This window comes from Arachis hypogaea, chromosome 3 (genome assembly GCF_003086295.3).
Source record: "Arachis hypogaea cultivar Tifrunner chromosome 3, arahy.Tifrunner.gnm2.J5K5, whole genome shotgun sequence".
NCBI lineage: Eukaryota > Viridiplantae > Streptophyta > Magnoliopsida > Fabales > Fabaceae > Arachis > Arachis hypogaea.
Window position 1 is genome coordinate 53,556,959 of NC_092038.1, and position 4,076 is coordinate 53,561,034.

Sequence of the window (4,076 nt, forward strand, 5' to 3'; positions counted from 1 at the left end):
AAGAGATGACATACTTGATTAATTAGTTCATTTTTGTTTATACTCATCACAAAACTAATCCATAATATAATGCATATTTAAATGAAGCAATAAGAAAACGTGTGCTTTAATATATTTGCCTCATGATACTTCTTGGGTAAATGCATGCATTTGGTAATTTCGTTGTTTCATACTCTATTTTTTTCATCTCATATTTTAAATTATAAATATAAGTTTAATTGTGATGCATTACCTTAGTTTCAGTTTTAGAAGGTGGTGGTAATAGTGCACCATCCCTTTTGGTTATGGCAAGAAGCCCTTTGGTCACAAGGGATACCATCAAATCTGTTGGGCTTGTATACCTTAATAAATTTGTCTTTTGATAATAAGTTCATTTGTGAGGTAGTTATATATTATGAATTTTGGACAATTTTGTGGACAATTTTAATAGTAATTTTGTGGACAATTTTGTGATTTTAGGATAAAAAAGTATGCCTATTGTAAGAGAAAAACATTTATGCCCCCAACTACATATTCCTGTACTTGATTTGCTCCAACACAATCCTAAATCCTAATCACTTTCTTGCTTTGGTTGCAATAACAGCTTTTTGAGCTGCCTGGACTACCTTCCTCTTGCTCTTTGCTTATCCATACTGCTTTTCGCTGGTCTTACATTGAGAATTGTAAGCAACTTTTACCCTTTCATTAATCATTGTATCCATATTTGTTTCATTTTTATTCTTTCGTAATGGGAATAAACAAAATGCGTTCTTTGTAATAATAATTGAATATAGGTAATGGCAGAAATATGATCTAGGTATATAAAATTTTAATAACATTAATGATGTCTTCAGATGCTTAATTAATTGGCATACTTTTATCAAAGGTATTCATGTAAAAAAGAGTTCTTAAGTTACTCATTGTTTCATTGCATGATGCATATTATACTCTTAAGTTACTCTGTGATGATTGATATAGAGCCGCAACGCCACAAGAGTTTTATCTAGTGCTGAATTCAGCACATCTCTTCCTTTATCACCTATTTATTGCAGAACACAATCTCTGTAGACATACTTATATTTTTAATTAATTTATTTTTAAATTTATGTAAGCCACAGTGCACTATATCATGAAAATTCACTGTACAATTTGTACATCAATTTATTCCTCCTCTTGGTATCATTGGTTTTGCTGTCTGGGGTCTAGAGCCACTTCTATGCCTGAGCAGGAATTTTTTTTCTGTAAGTTAGCATCTAATCTTCATTTAAATAAATTCTAATCTGCAAGTTATCATGATAATTTATAAAAGTTGGATGAGAACAAGGAAGAGAGACAGAGAGGATGAGTTGTCATATTTGGTGGCTGTTGGGAAATTCTTGTTTCTATTGTGTGTGGGAGTGTGACTTTGAGAATTGAGATGACAGAGCACCAGGTACTCGGGTTATACTATTGGTCTGTTTTCATTGTAACTTGGTGGGTCTAAAAAATACTATATAATATTATATTAGATTAAATTATTCAAGGTGGAGGAGAATATATATTATGCTCGTGGTGTCCAATTCATACACGCATGTCTTTGTTACATTTTTTTCCTTGTATCTTTTTAGTAATGAATCTGATTGTCTTTTTCCTACTTATTATTATTATTATTATTATTATTATTATTATTATTATTATTATTATTATTATTATTATTATTATTATTATTACATTCTTTAGAACCTTATGTCTGCAAATCATTCATGTTACATTTTTTCCTTTGTATCTTTTTAGTAATGAATCTGATTGCCTTTTTCCTACTTATTATTATTATTATTATTATTATTATTATTATTATTATTATTACACTCTTTAGAACCATATGTCTGCAAATCATTCATGTCTCCGCGTGACTTTATTTTTTCTATACTTAAATTGCCATTTTCAATTTCAGCTGAAAAGTCAATTAATCGCTAGGTTGGATTAATTTTCTGCAACATTGATGGATTGAACATTTGCACATTTGCACTTCTCTTTTGACTTTGTCATTTTGTTAGGGGAAGGATGGAATCGAACCTTCACGAGCTGAGATTTTTCTCAAAATTCATAAAAGGCGTAAGGATGGTAGACCATTGGATGAGGAATCTCCAAAAGCAGTGGTAAAATTTATGAATTTGTATCTTCTTGTTGTGATTGAAAAGTATAAAGGAACTAAATCATGTATTTAGTTCTAAAATAGGAACATACGTGTATCCTCCTTTTTAGCTTCACTCAATTGTGAAATTTAGTTCTTTCTATATAGGAATTAATTGAAGAGAAGTTGAACAATGGCGAGCTATCTAATGAAGAATCCAATAATCGTGTTGCTTGGGAAGGAGATGTTTATTCTCAAGTATTGGAAAGTGATAGAAATGGTTACGTACGGGGTTTAGGACTTGGTCCAACACCTTCTTTATTGTGGGGTAATAAATCATGTTATGGTAAATTTGCTTCGGATGCATTTGCTAATGAGGTTGCTCAAAAATTACAACAAGAAATAAAGGTGCTAAAGAAGAAACATGAAGAAGAAATGAAGTTGATGAAAGAAAATCAAAATAAAATGTTGGCTGAATTATCTTTTATGAGACAAGTTTTGTGTAAGTTTGTTTCAACAGGTTCATCTATGACTCAAGATTTCAATGAAAATTCTTTTATGTAGGTAATTTTTGAAATTTGAAATTTTTTCTTGTGATCTGTTTTCTTTTATTTGACATTACTGTATTGATTAGGTTCCTGATGCTATTAGTGGTCATGAGTTAGCATCATGCAGCACTTGAAATCAGGTTTGATGCTAATAGTTATTTTCTTGAAAGACTATATCTTCTATTATTGTTTGAATCCAGCACTAATTAACTAATACCATACATAATATTATACCAACTGTTCATTAAAATTATCATAAATAATATTTATTTGAGTCCAGCACGCTCTAGTTAGTGCATTGTGCATATAGACAAAGAAGTCTAAAATTATCAAAAATTTTGCCTGGCTCTTGTTAGAGAAACTTTCTATTTTATTTTTGCGATAATCTTTCAACACGTGGTTTGCAGACATGCCTTGTTTCCTAGATTGTCGCTTTCTGTTCTCCCATTCAGATGAGGTACCTGAATCTATGCACTCGTAATAAATAGATATAATGGAATCTGTTCTCACATAATGCACCTGTTTCTTATTCAGGCTTTTCTCACCATGCATTAGAACATTAACTTTAACTTAAATTTCAATTTGTTATGCAGATGGTGTTATACTGCTGTGGGACTCATAGTTGGTGGCTTTTTCTAGCATTGGCCTAGAACAATTGAGCATATTTTGGCTTCTTTTTTTTTATTTTCTGCAAAATGTATTCAAAGTCAATGAAATGACAAACAAACCTCTGTTATGTATTGATAAATATCGCTTTTAACATTTTATTTTGTCAAAAGGAGCATTTTAATAGAAAATTTATTTCAAATTTTCTTGATCAAAATTCAAATGCAAATTATTATTATTATTATTATTATTATTATTATTATTATTATTATTATTATTATTATAGAAAAGATATAGGTTGTTAGTTCTAATTAATGAAATGAGTATAATTAAAAAAATAACTTTAAGATTTTAGCGGCAATAGTAATGGCAGCTAAAAGTGAATAATAGTATAATTTTAGAATTTTTTTAGTGGCCATATAAATTGCCGGTAAAAAGGATTTTAGCGGCAATAGCAATGGCAACTAAAAGTGAACAATATTTCCATCTTAGAACTACTTTTAGTGTCCATATAAATTGCCGAGAAAATTGCCCCTAAAAGTTATATACTTTTTTGCAGCCATTAAAATGGTCTTTACCGGCAAATGTTATAATGGTCACCAAAACCTTTTAGCAGCGAAGCATAAGACGGCTAATATCTAATTGCCGGTAAATGTATTAGCGGCTATTTTTATTGCCGCTAAAAGTAAAATAAATGGCCGCTAGAAGTGATTATTTTTGTAGTGGCTAAATATCGATTTAAAAAATTCACAAGTTTAAAATCCCAATTTTATTGTAGCTCTAAACCGAAATCTAATACTCTTTAAGGTTTAGTTTAGAATGTCACAATT

General features: G+C 30.0%; 1 long non-coding RNA gene across 2 annotated transcripts; it reads left to right on the top strand.

Moving 5' to 3' along the window:
* Positions 1-449: 449 nt before the first annotated feature.
* Positions 450-3,463, top strand: LOC112777691 (uncharacterized). 2 transcript variants are annotated; one of them, XR_011879923.1, is made up of 6 exons: positions 450-662; positions 2,016-2,117; positions 2,261-2,652; positions 2,727-2,780; positions 3,048-3,097; positions 3,234-3,463. It is a non-coding gene; the product is annotated as an uncharacterized lncRNA (long non-coding RNA). The 2 variants fall into 2 exon arrangements; XR_011879924.1 differs by having other exon boundaries at positions 2,261-2,594.
* The last annotated feature ends 613 nt before the right edge of the window (positions 3,464-4,076 follow it).